Raw genomic sequence first — 17,885 nt, forward strand, 5'->3', positions numbered from 1 at the left:
ATAAAGGGGCTTTAGAGAATTAATATAGTACACCTTAGGCTTTCGGTTGGAGGTGGGGAGTGCTATGAGATAATTAATAGCTCCCATGCACTCTTGGACCGTGAATGGCCCTTCCCATGACACTTCCATTTTATGGGCCTGGAGCGCCTTTAAGACCATGACCTGGTCCCTTACTTTGAAGGAACGCTCTCTGGCATGTTTATCATACCAGGCTTTTTGCTCTTTTTGAGCATCTTTTAGGTTTTCTTTAGCAAGGGCTAAAGAGGTTCAGAGGGTTTTTTGTAGGTTGGTTACAAAGTACAGAATGTTAGTTCCTGGAGAAGGTGTAAACCCCTCCCATTGCTGCTTCACCAACTGTAATGGCCCCTTAACCTTGCGGCCATATACAAATTCAAATGGTGAAAACCCTAAACTGGGATGTGGTACAGCTCTGTAGGCAAAAAGCAACTGCTGCAACACTAGGTCCCAATCATTGGAGTGCTCATTTACGAATTTATGTATCATGGCCCTCAAAGTTCCATTAAACTTCTCCACCATGCCATTTGTTTGATGGTGATAAGGGGTGGCAACCAAGTGATTTAGCCCATGAGCTTCCCAAAGGCTTTCCATAGTTCCTGCCAGGAAATTAGTTCCTGCATCTGTAAGGATGTTGGAGGGCCAACCTACCCTGGCAAAAATGTCTGTTAGTGCCTGGCACACACTTTTAGCTCTGGTGTTGCTTAGAGCTACTGCTACCGGCCATCGGGTGGCAAAATCCATGAAAGTCAATATGTACTGCTTTCCTTTGGGTGTCTTTTTCGGAAAAGGACCTAGAATATCCACAGCTACTTGCTGAAATGGAACCTCAATGATGGGGAGTGGCTGGAGAGGGGCTTTGACCTGGTCTTGGGTTTTCCCACTCTTTGGCATACCTCACAAAATCGGACATAGGCAGAAACATCCTTGCCCATTCCTTCCTGGTGGAATGACCTCCCCACACAGTCTTTGGTCCTGTTCACCCCAGCATGGCCACTAGGATGATCATGGGCTAAGCTCAAGAGCTTTCCCTGGTACTTAGTTGGAACTACCAACTGTCTCTGAGGATGCCAGTTTTCCTGGTGCCCACCAGAAAGAATTTCCTTGTACAAAAGTCCTCTTTCTACAACAAACCAGGATCAATTAGAAGAGTTGAGAGGTGGTGGGTTGCTCTGTGGCTCCGTCCAAGCTTTCTGGAGGCTTTCATCTGCTTCCTGTTCGGCCTGGAACTGTTCCCTTGATGCTGGAGACATCAGTTCCCCACTGGATTGTGGAACTAGGCTTGGTCCCTCTGGAAGTGATGCAGGTGATGGTGCTGTTTCCGTTGATGGTGAACTGCTCTCCGCTGGTGCACTATGGGGTATTTCAGGCTCTGGCTGAGCCTCTTGTGTAGGGTCATCTGCTGCTGCTGCCAGTGCAGGCTCGGTGGTGCCCTCTGGTGTTGGACCCGTGGTCGGGGTTGCAAGCGCTGAACTCAGTGCTGGCAATGGTTCTGGTGCTGGTCGCTTTGCCAGTTTCGGTTCAGGGACTGGCTTTGGCTGGGTCTCTGGGACTGGATCCAGTATGGTTGTTGCAGTCGTTGGCAGGGGATCCAGTTCCACCACCTCCATCTGGGTCTCTGGTAACACAAATGGGGCCCTGGTGGAAGGCTCAAGAACAGGAATAGGTGTGGGAGCTTGCTTAGTCTGGCTACGGGTGACCATTCCCACCCACTTGGCCAGCTTTACCTGGTTGGCCAAGTCTTCCCCCAGCAGCATGGGAATGGGATAATCATCATAGACTGCAAAAGTCCACATTCCTGACCAGCCCTTGTACTGGACAGACAACTTGGCTGTAGGCAAATCGAAAGAGTTGGACTTGAAGGGTTGTCACTTGGGCCTCTGGGCTGATTAAGTTGGGATCCACTAAGGATTGATGGATAGCTGACACCTGCACTCCAGTGTCCCTCCACGCTGTAACCTTCTTCCTGCCCACACTCACAGTTTCCCTTTGCTCTGAGGGTATCTGGGAGGCATGTGGGCCTGAGGACCTTTGGTGTGACCCTGGTGCAACGAACTGTAATCTGTTGGGATTCTTGGGGTAGTTGGCCTTCACATGCCCCAGATCATTACATTTAAAACATTGCCCAGTTGACTGGTCACTGGGTGAGGCGGGTTGCTGGAGAAGGGTGTGGTGGGACAATAAGGTGTCTGGGGTTTTCCTTGGGATGTAGGTGGGGCCTTGGGTTGCCCCCAGTGATAGGGTCTTGTTTCAAGTTGCCCCTTCTGATATTCGCCCCAATTGCTACTAGTTTTTTTTCTTTTCTGCCACCTCCACCCATTTGGCTCCAATCTCCCCCACCTCGATTACAGTTTTGGGCTTCCCATCTAGGAGGTACCTTTCTATTTCCTCAGGAACACCCTCTAAGAACTGTTCCGCTTGCATTAGGAAGGGCAACTCTTCTGGAGATTTAACACTTGCTCCTGATATCCAAGCATCCCAATTTTTCACAATGTGGTAGGCATGTCGAGTAAACGATACATCTGGTTTCCACCTTAGGACTCTGAACAGCTGATGGGAATGCTTGGGTGTTAGTCCCATGCTGACTCTCGCCTGGGTTTTAAAAAGTTCATAACTGTTCATGTGTTCCTTAGGCATTTCAGCGGCCACCTCTCCTAAGGGTGCACTGAGCTGTGGCCTCAGCTCTACCATGTACTGGTCTGTAGAGATGCTGTACCCAAGGCAGGCCCTTTCAAAGTTTTCTAAGAAGGCATCGGTATCATTGCCTGCCTTGTAGGTGGCGAACTTTCTGGGCTGGGAAGCGGTACCTGGAGAAGGATTGCTCGGGTTGGTTGGTATATTCTGCTGAGCCCTTGCCTTCTCCATCTCTAGTGCATGCTTCCTCTCTTTTTCTTTCTCCTCCATAGCTCTCTTGTGGGCAGCTTCCTCTGCCTCCACCCTGGCTTTTTCTGCCTCCACCTCCAAGCGCCTTAAGGCCATCCGTCTATCATGCTCTTTTTGTTTCTCTTCAGCTTCGAATCTGGCCAGCTCTTTTTTATTAGCTGTTTCACTGGTAGCCATTTTCCTGCTTTCTTCTGCTTAACTCTAGCTATACCCGAGAGTTAGGGGGGAAAGAAACTTGTGAATTTCCCTGCAGGAGGTTAACTACCCTGCCTTTAGGTAGAGAAAATGCCAGCTCAAAAAAGAAAAATCCCTAAAAAAACTAACACCTCTGTCTCCAGGCAAATAGACAGAAAACTCTCTAGCTGCTCTCAGCTTAAAAAAAAAACCCTCTTCAGGTCTGTGCTTTTGGTTCAAAATGATCTCTGGTTCAAAATGATCCCACCGCTCTGCCACCATGTCAGGGTTCCTTCCCCACTCTGAACTCTAGGATACAGATGTGGGGACCCGCATGAAAGACCCCCTAAGCTTATTCTTACCAGCTTAGGTTAAAAACTTCCCCAAGGTACAAACTTTGCCTTGGCCTTGAACAGTATGATGCCACCACCAAGCGTTTTAAACAAAGAACAGGGAAAGAGACCACTTGGAGACGTCTTCCCCCAAAATATCCCCCCAAACCCTATACCCCCTTTCCTGGCTGTAGGCAAATCGATAAGAATCCTCACCAATTTGTACAGGTGAACACAGACTCAAACCCTTGGATCTTAAGAACAATGAAAAATCAATCAGGTTCTTAAAAGAATTTTAATTAAAGAAAAGGTAAAAGAATCACCTCTATAAAATCAGGGTGGAAAATACTTTACAGGGTATTCAGATTCAAAACACAGAGGATCCCCCTCTGGGCAAAACCTTAAAGTTACAGAAAACAGGAATAAACCTCCCTCTTAACACAGGGAAAATTCACATAAAACAAAAGATAAACTAATCCGCCTTGCCTGGCTTACCGATACTGGTTGCAATATTGGAGACTTGGATTAGGATGGGTTGGAGAAGATGGATTTCTGTCTGGCCTCTCTCAGTCCCAAGAGAGAACAAACACGTAAACAAAGAGCACAACTAAAGCCTCCCCCCCCCCCCCCCCGCAAGATTTTAAAGTATTTTGTTCCCTTATTGGTCCTTTGGGTCAGGTGCCAGCCAGGTTAGCTGAGCCTCTTAACCCTTTACAGGTAACAGGATGTTGCCTCTGGCCAGGAGGGATTTTATAGCACTGTATACAGAAAAGTGGGTACCCTTTTCTTTATATTTATGGCAGGATGACAGAACACAAGGCAGCAATACTGCAGTGGGAAATGGAATGATGCAATGAAGAAGAGTTCCCTACCAGCTTGAAGAGAAGGCGCAAATATGGGGAAGGGAGACATGAGAAAATTGCATGGAGAAAAGAGGAACAGAAATAAGAAATGCAGGAGGAAAAAAATAAATGAAAAGAATGAATTAAAGCAAGCAGGAATTTTAGAAAGATTTATAAAGAAAAGGAGACAAAATGGGACCAAAGAGCCCACTCTCGGAGCCATGGTAGCTGTTTCTTAAATTATTTTATTAATCCAGTTACTTAATCCTTTTTTCTCTCAGTAGTCTGTGTAAAATGTAGTACCATTTTATGCGTATTGAAGGAGGGTGTCCCATATTTGGGTTATTTTTTCCCATATCGTGGAACACTTTGACTGGTTAGCATGTTGAGAAGAATGGATTTGGCTCCCATCCCCAGACACAAGACTGTCACAAACAACACCACTACAACATTACTTTCATGTCCTCTTTCGAAATACACCTGCTATAGTTTGCTAATGCTCATGGTTGCAATCAAGGAAATTGCCAGTCACTGCTAGTGATTTATCTTTTTGTACAAAATTCCAGGGAAGATAGTCTCACAATCTCCATTAGGAGACAGAACAATTCAGACACATAACACATTGAATGACCAGATGGTGGGATAACCTCAACAAAGCATAGCCATGAGTTTTTTAAAATGTTGTGTTATATATGTCTTCTTCAGATGTATTGTCATTGGTAGGCTTTGTAGAAGTGCACTTTCATATGAATGCAAACAGAGGGGTCTTTTGGTATTCTAGGACACACAGGTATTCCGAAAGTACAGAGCAGTGTGGCAGAAGAAGGAAGATAGAAAATAAAGGAGTCATTTAGGAGAATGGATGTGGGAAGAGATGAAGGCAGGGTTGGTACTGTTGCGGAGCACTGAAGGTGAGGATGAATCGTTTAACATTGATAAGAACGTCAAGGGGAGCCAGGAAAGGGCTCCAAATAAAGGGGTGATTTTTTCAGAACGATTGGAGTGGAATATGCTTTTGGCATCCATTTTTGGACAAATGCATAGAAGTAAGAGGAGAAATTTAAAGGCCACAGAAGAGAATGTTACAGTACTTGAGGTGAGAGATGCCTCAGGTGGACATTGACCAGGAGTTTAGTAGCTGCACTAGGAAAGAAAGCACAGATTCTAGAAATATTGTTGTCAAGGTTCCTTCCCCACTCTGAACTCTATGGTACAGATGTGGGGACCTGCATGAAAACCCCCTAAGCTTACTTTTACCAGCTTAGGTTAAAACTTCCCCAAGGTACAAACTATTTTACCCTTGGACTTCCACTGCCACCACCAAACTTTTTCTGGGTTCCTGAGAAAACGTAGTTTGGAAACGTCTTTCCCCCAAAAATCCTCCCGACCCTTGCACCCCACTTCCTGTGGAAGGTTTGGTAAAAATCCTCACCAATTTGCATAGGTGACCACAGACCCAAACCCTTGGATCTTAAAACAATGAAAAAGCATTCAGTTTCCTTACAAGAAGACTTTTAATAGAAGTAAAAAAGAATCATCTCAGTAAAATCAGGATGGTAAATACCTTACAGGGTAATTAGATTCAAAACATAGAGAATCCCTCTAGGCAAAACCTGAAGTTACAAAAAAGACACACAGACAGGAATATTCATTCTATTCAGCACAGCTATTTCCTCAGCCATTTAAAGAAATCATAATCTAACCCATACCTAGCTAGATTACTTACTAAATTCTAAGACTCCATTCCTGTTCTGTCTCCAGCAAAAGCATCACACAGACCAACAGAGACCCTTTGTTTTTCTCCCTCCTCCCAGCTTTTGAAAGTATCTTGTCTCCTCATTGGTCATTTTGGTCAGGTACCAGTGAGGTTACCTTTAGCTTCTTAATCCTTTACAGGTGAGAGGATTTTTCCTCTGGCCAGGAGGGATTTTAAAGGGGTTTACCCTTCCCTTTATATTTATGACAATTGTAAAGGAAGAAAACACAAGATTTGGCAGTAGCCTGGTTCCTTTTTAAAATGTGCTAGCAAATGCAGAAGGCAAGCATATAATACAGAATAATGCAGTACCTTGCAAGTAGAGTTAAAATAAATCCTTTCAGACATCTTGAGAAAATATATCTAATTTACATCACCACCCAATCCAACTCCTAGAGTTAGAGATGCACAAGACCTAGTAGGACATTTCAAATACTCTTCTCTAAACATGTTCTACACTTACATTTTAATCTCATATATCTCATGCTCTCCCCTGCCCCCCCAGTGCCTCAACTTATATGGCTCATCATCATCTCAGACTCAACATGGCCAAACCAAACTCATATTTTTCTTCTTAAACCCTTTCCACTACAACCATTCTCCATGACTGTAGTTAACATTTCTACCCTGCCTTCACTCTTTTCCCCAAATGCAGGCTCGGGCCAAATCCTGTCACACTTCCTCTCAAAAATCCACCCCATCCTTTCCATTCCAACTGATAAGTTGCTTGTACACGCCAATATTATTTTCCACCTCAGCTACTGAAACCTCTTCACTGTTCAGTATAACTACCTCGCCCCCTGCAGTCAGTCCAATATGCTGTTAAAGTCGTTTTTTAAACCATACACAAAATCCCCTGCTAATGCTCCATTGGGTCCCCACTGCACCAGATATCACATACAAGATTCTCATCCTTCCTCCAAATAGCCCTGTATCACTCAACACCTAACTATACCTCTAATCTTGGACCCAATTCTCAGTTCCAGCCAAGCTTTTCTTGTCATATGGCCCAAGACATGGGCAGAGGTATCCTATATCATTGTTTCAGAGTAGCAGCCATGTTAGTCCGTATTCGCAAAAAGAAAAGGAGTGCTTGTGGCACCTTAGAGACTAACAAATTTATTTGAGCATAAGCTTTCGTGAGCTACAGCTCACTTCATCGGATGCATCACTGTTGTAGCACTGCAATTCTGGTACTGGAGGAAGGCTGATTTAGCACCCAGTATAGATTAGAAAAGACTCGAGGCTGCTCCAAATTGTGTCCCAGCTGCTTTTGGCACCAAGAAACCAATCAGCAACTGAGTATTGCCAAAGTCATAAAACCCAACTAATGTCCTCCCCTGCCACCTTTCCATACACCAGCAGGTCTGTAAGGAGGGTGAGGCCAGAACTCAATACTACATGTGGATTGACCCTGCGCTGGGGCAATTCCCAGCTAGCCACACTGACCTGAGTAACATGATGTATGGGCCAAACACATATCCACTGGCAATGAACCAATAATAGTATGAAAGAGGAAAGAGACAGACTGAGGAGGAGAACATACTGAAGGATCATTGATAGGTCACTGATCCATTTGTTTTCCTACGGGCTTTCCCAAGGTTGCCTTCTCCAGCAATCTTTCTGACCACACTGATTGCCTTTTCCAATAATTGGCCTGCCACACAAGATGATTCATAGGTGATATCAGCCTTTGGTGAATCAGATATTTTCCAGTAAGCATTCAGTCATTCATCAAGGATTTCTTGAGGGAGCTTCCTGTGGTAAAATGGAGACACTTTGAAATTATTATGGGCTCTACATTTCACTATTTGATTGTAAACATTTTGCTTTCATGGAAAAAACCTGAATCCCCTTCGTTTCCATAGTCTCATTTGTTTGAAAAGAGATCTCTCTTTGACACCACCACTCAGAAAAATACAATAGACGTTTCATACAGCTTGCTTCGTTTTGGAATATTGGCACACCACTCCAGCTTGTGTTGGGGATTTTTTGCCCTTTTTTTTTTTTTTTGCATTAGTCAGACTGTATTATGGTCCAGTTGCAGATGAACTAGTTCCAGCACTCTTCAAGAGCTTTGGGCTTATTTTCAGGAATTTCCAAGATCTGTTAAAGCACCCATAAACCTATCTGTTACACAGGAAGCATTCTGAATACTATAGCATGTATTTCTCCTACATGAGAAAGATAAAGAAGGAGTGGCAAACTCATGTGTGACCTACAAATTAATTGGAGATTCAACTTGATATGTATGTAAATGGACAATTTTCAAAGGTTGTCTTTCATCTCTCTACCCAAACCTATGTTTTTCACATTTCTGAAGTCATAATATGTAGCTGTATTTAATTTTCTGAACAGAGATGTGACATGGCTAAAAATTAAGAGTGCAGTAATTGTCTAAAGGGATTATGAGGAAATAGATTATTTCATTCAAGAGAGTATATCAGTAGGCTTCATTTTGCATGAAAAGTAGGTCTACAAATATACTGTATATAGAGTATGAAAGGCAGGATTAAGAGGAATTTAAAATGTATTGCTATTGATCATGATTTCAATAACTTTTTAATAGAGCTTGTTAAACAGGAGAAAGCTTTTAGACCTCCATTCGTTAATATCATTCAAACATCTGCTATACACATTCCATGAAACGGGGCTATGCTGTGGGCAGCTGGCTGCACGCAGTGTTGTGAATACTGCAACTGATACAAAGGGTTCCAGTGAATTGCCCAGAGGGGATATCCTATCACAACCCTCAATTTTTCTGAAGTTGAATACTTCCTTCAATATTTGTTGGTCACACTTCAATCTAGACTGATAGGACTAGTTGGGTTGAAGGTATTTAATTAGCTGAGCAAGATGGATCATTTTTACTGCACACCTCCTGCAGCTTAATAGACTGTGTAAAAATGCTCACCACCTCATTGTCCAATTGCTTAGAATCTACAGTTACATTTCAAATCTTATTCCATTTTGTTATTTTCTGCAATGTGAGTTGTTTTCTTAATGTATTTTTCCAGCGTTGCATTCCACACATGATTTCCTTGGCATTTCAGCTACAGCATAATTGGTATCTAGTCACAGAATCGGAAAGGACCTCAGGAGGTCATCTAGTCCAACCCCCTGCTCAAAGCAAGACCAATCCCCAATTTTTGCCCCAGATCCCTAAATGGCCCCCTCAAGGATTGAAGTCACAACCCTCCATTTAGCAGGCCAATGCTCAAACCACTGAGCTATCCCTGCTCCCCAAGAGTCCTTACGTTCACTCTGAGAAACAAGTACCTGTAGATTGTATCCTTAGTTCATAACACATCTGGAGTTGTGGTGCACAGTATCACATTTGGTTGGGGTGAGACATAGTGAAAGAAGGACATTTCTACAGGACTTACCCTTAACATGGTTAATCAACTCTCTCTCCTCTCCAAACTCTGGGATGGTTCCTCCACCCTAACTCATGCTAACTCAGTTACGGTGGGCACAACTGGGCTCACTGTGAAAAGCATTAGCTTATTCTTTTTAGGTCTACTAAGTCAATTGTTAGGAAAGCTCATTCTTGCTTCCAGCCTGACCTCTCTCCCATGTATCCTTGTGCGTGTGCAACATAAGGAACTGTTTAGAAGGAAATGAGCTATTTGGCAATCAAGGAGGAAACAATGTGTTTAACGATTATCTGGCATTTAACTGCATGCAAAATCTAGATTTTTTGAAAAAATCCCTGTCAGTGCCAGCTACAAGAAAAAATATACAAGATGCAATAGTTGTTTTGTGTGCACTATACTGCCACTGTAATAATTACACTTGTGAGTCCCTATCCTTGTTCTTTTTTATGAGGAACTTAAATGCAAATGTTGAATTCTGCAAAATATTTGCAAACTGAGGTTACAGAAACCCCCAAAGTAGAAGTTTAGGGCAGGAAATGAAGCTGTTTAATCCATTTGTTTCCTTATTTACTGAAAAGCTTATTCTCTCATTCTTAGCCAAAAATAGCTGATTGTTTAGTTATTATGCTACAACTTTCTGCTATGTCTGAAGATGTCAGCATTATCACTGTGGTCCTTAACCTTAGGCATTATACTTTACTCTATACTAAAACTTGGATTTTAAACAGCCTGGTTTATAGTGTCAAGTCTCACAATGGGAGAGAGGTTTTTTGTTTGGTTGGTTTGTTCTTTGGGGACAATATTCAGAATTTAGATTTCAACATTCAATATTTAGAATGTAGTGGAGAGAAGTTAATGGACAGCAATTTCAGGGAAGACATGTATGGAAAGCTGCCAAGATAAAATATATGGAATCCCAAACTTCATTGGACCCATTTAAAAAAATCCAATCTCCCATAGCAGATTTAGGATGAAGATATACATCTGAAATGGTTTACTTTGGGCCAAATCTTGCATTCTTTTCTCAGACCAGTCCCATAAGACCTGACTTCAATGGGAATTCCTGTGTGTGCAAGGGGACAACTTAGTCTGTAGTTCTTATTGCTACCGACATCCAAAGGCTGGGATGTCAGTTTGTGTTAATAATCTTACTGAAAAGATTAATGTTAATAGGTCTTACACATTCACACTGCAGAGCAATCCACACACAGTGCAATAGTAGGTGTCTTATAAACTGTCAGGTCACCTTGTTTGATATATAACTCATTATGGCTCTACTCTGGAGACTGCTACAACATATCTAAGTTCACAACTTGTAAAATGATATTAAAAAATGACACAAATAGACAACCAATTGAAATAAATCTTAATTACCAGTGGAGAGATCTTTTCTTGGTTAAAATACTGTATTAATAGTGAAGAAGAGTGATGTAACTGAGAACAGAGTTCTCCAAACAGAGTTATAGATGTCCATTTATAAATAGTGATGTGAAATAGATACGATAACATACATCTGTTTTCATGTTTGTGCCAATATTTTACTAGTTGTGGTAATATGTTCAGACTGAAGACTCAAACCATACACTTTTCCAGTGCCAAGTATGTTACTGCTGTAGAAGCTTAAATAAGGCTGTTAATAACACACAATAAAATATGTATTTTGCAAAATACATTACAATTTAAAATGCATGAGAAGTGGTATTTTATTTAAAAAGCACTAGAATTTACATATCTGAATTACCTGATCCTCAGGAAACCTTCTTGGTTCACAGCATAACTATATATTATATATACACACAGGTGATATACTTAAGTCAGTGTGACCTGGATTGGTAAAAGTATGTTCTCTTACAGCAAAGAGCTAATTTTCACTAAAGCTTATGCTAATAGGAAGCAACAACAATTTAGAAGAATAACTATGCTCAGGAGCACTATGCTGTAGTTTATCATTTTGTGTGATAAACAAACCATCACATTCCTACACCCAAGATCACTGGCATTATTCAGCCAACATTATTCTCTGTATTTATGTTCAGCTACATTTGGTAAGGAGATGTCTTATAAAGAACAACTTTGAACCTGGAAGATTTGACAGTAAAGAAATAATGGTGTTAAAACAAAGTGAATGTGAAGGGTTAATGTTTAGCTAGTCCACCTAGAAGAAGGCGGGGCACACCCTGACTGTTTCCTAGAAGCAATGCACACATTGCTCTATCCAAGGACAAGGGCTAGATATGAACCATGAGAACTTGATTGTTTGGACAGCAACGGTGGGAGGCTTTCTTAGCCTGGGCTCAAGGCCTGAGAACCAGGATTGTAGTAGATAGGGGATGGTAACTAAGTATATGAATTAACGTCACACATTCCTTTGTGTAGCAGTGTGTAATGCTTAGGGGGAGAAATATAATAGAAGGAGAAGGTGGAAGGCGGGGGGGGCAGAGAACGGCCCATCTCAGCTGACCAGCCTGCTTGCTTGCAAAAAGCTGTGTTCTGTCTCATCACTGAACCGCCACAACTGGCGCCCAAACGTGGGGCCCTCAGCACTCACCTCGCCCGGCAAGGGTTTCAGACGCGTCACTCATCCGCTTCGCGGATCCCGGTGAGTATTTTTTATTGTGGTAAGTATGGGAAGCTCCCTCTCTGCTTTGCAAGTGCAACACCGCAATGAGCTGCAGTATTTGCTGCGTAAGGCTCAGCATGACTGCCCGGCTCGAGCACTTACTCTTCTGCTACAGAAGGTGTGTGCCAAGTGCCCGTGGTATCCTGAAGCCGGAAGCCTTAAGCTAGCAGACTGGGAGCGATTGGGCCAGACATTGCACAAAGAGCCTCGGGCGCCCGTGCAGGCTTTACATGCCTGGCACCTCTGCCGCGATGTGGTACAGCGTGTCGCCTCCGACAGGCCCTCCCTCGCGAGGCTGGTGATCTCACCGCCCCCGTCTGCTCCTGCAGCCATCCCCCCTCCTGGCGATGCGACACAGCGTGTCGCCTCGGAAAGGCCCTCTCCAGCACCAACAGAGGGGCTGCCGATCCCGCCGCCCCCGTTCGCTCCTGCAGCTATCCCTCCCCCTGCTTCGCCCCCAGTGCCTCTATTACCACCGCCTCCCTGGCCTTCCCCACCGGAGCCGGTGTGTGATCACCCTCCCCCCGTGGGGCCCCCCGGAGGGTCATCTGCATCTGCTCAGAAGCTTTCGCTGGTGCAACAAATGGTTCACGCAGCGAAAGCTCGATCAGATCTTACAGCGGAGGAGCTGGCTGATCTGGTCTCCGTTTGCCCGGTGACCTGGCAGAATGATGACCAGGGCAACCCCGTGGGCACCTGGACCACTTTGTCATACTCTGTGGTTAGAGAGGTGAGGAAAGCAATTCGTGAGTTTGGCCTGACTAGCACCTTTGTGCGTGGTCTCGTTGAAGGGATAGGTACTGGGTACTCCCTAATCCCTGAGGACTGGAAAACGCTGCTGCGCATGATGTTGTCACCTAGTCAGTATGTTATTTGGCTTAGTGAGTATCGGCAGATGGCAGAACGCCAAGCTCAGGTACATAGAGAGCGCGGTATCATTTATGAGCATTTGGCAGGGGAGGGCCCGTTTGCTACTATTCAGATGCAGTCTCAACTCCCTCAGGCTGTCTTCCCCATTATTTCCACCTGCGCCCAGCATGCTTTCAAGAAGGTCCCGGATTCAGGCAAGCCTACCAAAAGCTTTGTCAGTATCCGTCAGGGTGCCTCAGAGTCCTTTTTGGATTTTACCAACAGATTGCATGAGGCTATCCTCCGGCAGGTGGATAACACTGAGGCAGCTCACGAGCTCCTGTTAAAATTGGCAGTTGAAAATGCAAACGAGGATTGCCGCCGTGCTCTCCAGGCAGCACAAGCCTCTGGTATTTTAGAGCTCTCAGACATGCTGCGGGCGTGCCAGAACATTGGCACACAAGCCCACAAGGCTGGAGTTCTGGCTGCCGCCCTGAGAAAAACTGGGAAGGAGGGGAAGCGTTGTTACCGCTGTGGTAAGGAGGGTCATTTTCAGCGGGAGTGTCGCTCATCTAAGGCACCAGCCCGACCCTCAAAGAAGTGCCCCAAGTGTGGGAAAGGTTATCACTGGGCTAATCAGTGTCGTAGCGGGTCGGGAAACCGCGCGATGGGTCCCCCCCGAACCCAGGGCCAAACGGGGGTGTTTCCTACTCAGGCAATCGCTCCTCTGCCTTGGAATCCGTAGACTCTATGAGGGCGGCGACTGCTGGAAGTGCAGGGCTTGATTTGATCATGCAGGAGGACACTGACTTTCGGCTGCCAGGGGAGGTCTGTGCTATACCTACACAGGTGACGGGACCTCTCCCTGCCGGCTTTGTAGGTCTTGTTCTCCCTCGCTCACATGCTGGGAAACAGGGCTTTTTTGTCATTCCAGGGGTCATTGATGCTGATTACACTGGCATTATTAAGGTTCAGGTGTGGACTCATCTTCCACAGTCGCTCCCGCGTGGACGGTCAATTGCGCAATTGATTTTAGTCCCCTATTAGGTGCCAGCTGAAGAGGATCGAGCCCAGGGCGGAGGCGGCTTTGGATCAACTCTGGCTCAGTCGCCATCTCACAACACGTCTTCTCCACTTGTTGCTCTGACAATGTCAGTCCGCCCCTCGAAACCTCAGTTAACACTTCTCTTAGATGATGTTCCTTTTACAGGGCTGGTGGACACTGGAGCTGACGTTACGGTGATTCGTGATCTGGAGTGGCCGGTTAATTGGCCTACGGTTCCTTCTAAAGAATTGTGGGGGATCGGGGGTAGTAAACCCGGGCGCCAGAGTTTGTCTTGGGTCACGGTCTCTAAACCGGGAGGCCGTACCCTTGCTACTATCCGCCCTTTTGTGCTCCCTGTCCACCTCAATATTTGGGGCCGTGATTTACTTACAAAGTTAGACACCACCCTCGATATTAACATCTGATGGCCCAAAACCCTCCCTCACCCACCGTGCCCTCCGCCTTACCCTTGGTATGGCAATCCTTAGAGCCCGTATGGATTGATCAGTGGCCCCTCCCTCTAAAAAAGCTAAAAGCACTTCATTCGCTTGTGCAGCAGCATTTGCAAGCACAACGACTGGAGAGCTCCACTAGTCCCTGGAACACCCCGGTGTTTGTTATTAAGAAAAAATCGGGTGCTTGGCGACTGTTACATGATTTAAGGGAAATAAATACACGCATCCAACCTATGGGCCCCTTGCAATTTGGCTTGCCAAATCCAAATTTAATTCCTCAAACCGATCAACTTTGTGTGTTAGATTTAAAAGATTGTTTTTTTTACCATCCCCCTTTGCCCTTAGAATTAGCTATTGTTATTTTGGCCTTTCAACCTTTTGCTGATTGTCCCTTTAATTTAATTGTGGATACCTATTATGTTTATTAGGTAATTGATCATTTACCCCTTGCCCTCATTACCCCTCAGGTTGATGCAGACCTCCTTCGCCTGTTTTTGTTTTTGCAGCACCTTTTTGCCACTTGTCATTTCCCTTATTTTGTTGCTCATATTTGCAGTCATACCCCTCTGCCTGGGCCACTCACTGAGGGCAATGCACGCACCGGTCGCGCGTTGCGTGGTCAGGTAAATTCCCTTTTTTCTGACCCCATTGAAAGCCATGCCTTTTTTCATCAGTCTGCCTCTGTTTTGGCCCGGCAGTTTCACATTCCTGCTGATCATGCACGTTCCATTGTTCGTTCCTGCCCCCACTGTGCTGCTGCTGCTTCTACTTTTTCTTATGCCGTTAACCCCCGAGGTACCGCAGCCATCTGCCACAGCTGATTTGATGTTACTCATGTGCCACAATTCCGCCCCTATTTGTTTTTACATGTTTCCGTTGATATTTATTTAAGTTTTTTTGGGGCTTCCCCACAACGTGGGGAAGCCACTAACAAAGTTATTCACCATTTGCTGGCCTGCCTTTTTGTTATGGGTCGCCCCTGCCAAATTAAAACAGATATGCCCCAGCCTACTGCTCTGCAGCCCTCTCCACCTTTTGTGCCCGCTGGGACGTCCGTCTTACACACGGAATCCCTTATAATTTCATGGGCCAAGCCATTGTTGAATGTGCCAATCGCACACTCAAAACCTTGCTAGATAAACAATTAAAACAAGGGGAGCTGCGTCTCCGAACCTTAGGAGACATTTAACAACAAATGCATATCCTCTTGTTTCCTTTAAATAATTTAACACTGAATGCAGATCAGCAGACCCCTGCGGATCGGCATTTTCACAAATCTGAGGTACTGGAAAGACCACGTGTCTATTACTGTCAGCTGCCCGATCCACAGTGGCTGGGCCCAGTACCTCTAATCACTTGGGGTCGGGGATATGCTGCTGTGTCTCTCCCTGCAGGACCGTTGTGGGTTCCAGCTCGGTGTGTGCGACCGGCACTTAAACAACATGGCATGGCACCAGGGACTGTTGAATCCCATACTGGAGTTTCAGCTGACCTTGGAGGAGACCGCGTTGCCCCCCGAGTCGACAACGACGGGACGGAAACGGAGGAGGCGTAGCGTCCCAAGCCAGCCCGTGACATGGGGAGCAGTAAAAGCATTGGTCGCCGCGGCTCAACGAAGACTGGCAGCAGATCAACAGCCAGAGACTCCTGAGACTTTGTTTGTGGCGATTCTCGCCCAAATCACTGCTAATTCTGTGATGATTGTGTGCCTTTTGTGCCTGCTATTTCCTAAAAGAAGTGTACCCCTTTTAGATGATTATATTGCAGATGTTGAGCTTTTGGTTATTTTGTGTTTGTAATTATTGGGCTTATTTTTTGCTGCTGCTGTGTACAATGTATTCTTTCCTTGTTAAGATTTTGAAAAATTTTGCCCTGGAAAGCTCCCCAGGTTATGTCCTTGTCTGTCTGGGAGTTAAATAGCATGACAAAACAAATTGACGGCTACCATGAGATGGCCAAATATTAATAAATAAAAAACGGGGAGATGAAGGGTTAATGTTTAGCTAGTCCACCTGGAAGCAGGCGGGGCACACCCTGACTGTTTCCTAGAAGCAATGCACACATTGCTCTATCCAAGGACAAGGGCTAGATATGAACCATGAGAACTTGATTGTTTGGACAGCAACGGTGGGAGGCTTTCTTAGCCTGGGCTCAAGGCCTGAGAACCAGGATTGTAGTAGATAGGGGATGGTAACTAAGTATATGAATTAACGTCACACATTCCTTTGTGTAGCAGTGTGTAATGCTTAGGGGGAGAAATATAATAGAAGGAGAAGGTGGAAGGCGGGGGGGGCAGAGAACGGCCCATCTCAGCTGACCAGCCTGCTTGCTTGCAAAAAGCTGTGTTCTGTCTCATCACTGAACCGCCACAGTGAATGTTCTATGCATTTGTTGAAAGAGTTCCCCTTCTACTATATAGTAGCTCAGTTTGTACTTTACAGATACACAGAATCTGAAATAACAATATTAACAGACATTTCTCTGCCTGTTGGTTTGCTTAGCGCCTGTCTAGAAACCAATACACTTGGAATATTATAAATATGCTGTACATGATCTTAGAATATAATAACTTCTACTTTGTCTACATAGACTGATGTTTCATGTTCCAAAATAAGTGACTCATTGAAGGAGCACCATGAGGAGAGATTCTATTCATTGTTATGAACGAAAAGAAACCTGTTAAACTACAAACAAAATAAACTGTGGGTTAATTGCCACACACTGGGGCCGAGACCATCTTTTAGTTCTGTGTTTGCACGGTGGGGTCCTGGACCATGTCTAGCACTCCTAAGTGCTAGGAGTTAATAATGAAAGTGATCAGCCAGGACATGCAGGAACTTCAATGAGAGTTGACCGTGCTCACCACATCATGAGGTGTCCCACACCCAATAAAGTCAGGCCCCTGGCTTTGACTTTGCTCACCTGTTCGGTTGTTTTAAGGGCAAAGTGCCCACCCAGTCCCCCATTTCCAATACCTAGAGCAGTTCTTCCAAAGCAGCCAGCCTCACCTCAAATTCAGCTCTTCACTCTCTCCCAGAAGATCTGCATCCCTTCCCATCTCAGCAGCAGAATCCTGGGACTCTCTCAGGAGAGGGCAAACTTCTTTCTAAACAGGAAGAGTCTTAGCACAGCAGCTCGAACTTCATTTTTCTGACCCCAGGTGCTGCTCTGAGGATTCCCTTTGGGGTTGTCAAGAGTGCAGCACTAGCAGCCTGACCTCAAATCAGGAAGTAAAGCAAGACTGCAAAACAGGGTGTCAGGAGGCAGGACTGAGCTAAAGCAGGGGTCTTTTGTAGCCCCACCAACAAGCCACAAATGTGTCTGATGTGGAAGGAGTAGGCAGACCTGGAACCCTGGGAGGATGGCAATGGTTTGATGCTGTTATACTTCTCTCAGCAGTTCCCATGGAAAGGAACTGGTCCCATGCTTTGCCTGCGTATGTGAGAGGATGGCTAAGGGACAGTCAACAGCATTAGTGCAGAAGACTCGTCAACTGGCTTGCCAGATAAATCCATTACATTCATTTGGCTCCATCAC

The 17,885-nt window shown here is 45.1% G+C and overlaps 1 long non-coding RNA gene across 1 annotated transcript; it reads left to right on the forward strand.

Annotated features, from left to right (window-relative positions):
• The first annotated feature begins 11,519 nt into the window (after positions 1–11,519).
• On the forward strand, positions 11,520–16,133 carry LOC142070993 (uncharacterized). The gene is made up of 2 exons (XR_012666949.1): positions 11,520–11,978; positions 14,059–16,133. It is a non-coding gene; the product is annotated as an uncharacterized LOC142070993 (long non-coding RNA).
• Positions 16,134–17,885: the final 1,752 nt, after the last annotated feature.

This window comes from Caretta caretta, chromosome 2, assembly GCF_965140235.1.
Source record: "Caretta caretta isolate rCarCar2 chromosome 2, rCarCar1.hap1, whole genome shotgun sequence".
Taxonomy (NCBI): domain Eukaryota; kingdom Metazoa; phylum Chordata; order Testudines; family Cheloniidae; genus Caretta; species Caretta caretta.